Source organism: Tupaia chinensis, unplaced genomic scaffold (assembly GCF_000334495.1).
Source record: "Tupaia chinensis unplaced genomic scaffold, TupChi_1.0 Scaffold000166_1, whole genome shotgun sequence".
Lineage (NCBI taxonomy): Eukaryota > Metazoa > Chordata > Mammalia > Scandentia > Tupaiidae > Tupaia > Tupaia belangeri.
Window position 1 is genome coordinate 1,375,354 of NW_006159641.1, and position 648 is coordinate 1,376,001.

Consider the following 648-nt stretch of genomic DNA (forward strand, 5'->3'; position numbering starts at 1 on the left):
CCTGCCCTGCCTCCGCCGCGGCAGCCTGTCCGTGCACTGCTCTAGCCCACCGCCTGTCAGGGCCACACTGCAGGTCCCACCTCAAACGGGGCCTGCACCTGCCTGGGGCTCGGAGGTGCGCAGGTGCCCTTCCCAGGCCTTCTCCGCCCCTCCCTGTTCCCCCTCCCTACCCCCTTTCTCGAGTACTGCCTGGCCCAGCAGGTGCAGCTCATCCCCTCCTCCCTGGGCTCCCACCCCCGTGTCAGCCATTGTCATCGCTGGGAGCTGGGACGTGGCTCGTGCCATGTTCGTTCCTCGCAGGGCCTGTCCTGGATGCCGAGCGGCTCCAGTGACTTCTCGGCCTGCCAGCCTCTTGTCCGCTTGGCCCTGGCCCTTCGTGGTGTAAGCCTTCCTCCACAGAACTCCTTCCTCGCACATCCTCGCTGAAGCCAAATACTGTTATAGAAAGGCCAAGATGTTGCTCAGTGCTACCTCCAAGGTTGGGGCTCTGCTTTCGAGGACAGACAGAAGGGCAACTTGGTTTTAAAAGAAAGCTCTGCACAGCCAGGCGAGAGAGGTGGGGCCCGGGGTCTCAGAGGGTCCCGCCGTGCCCACCGCTGCTCCAAGGGGCATAGCCAGGAGAGAGAGGTGGGGACCGGGGTCTCAGAC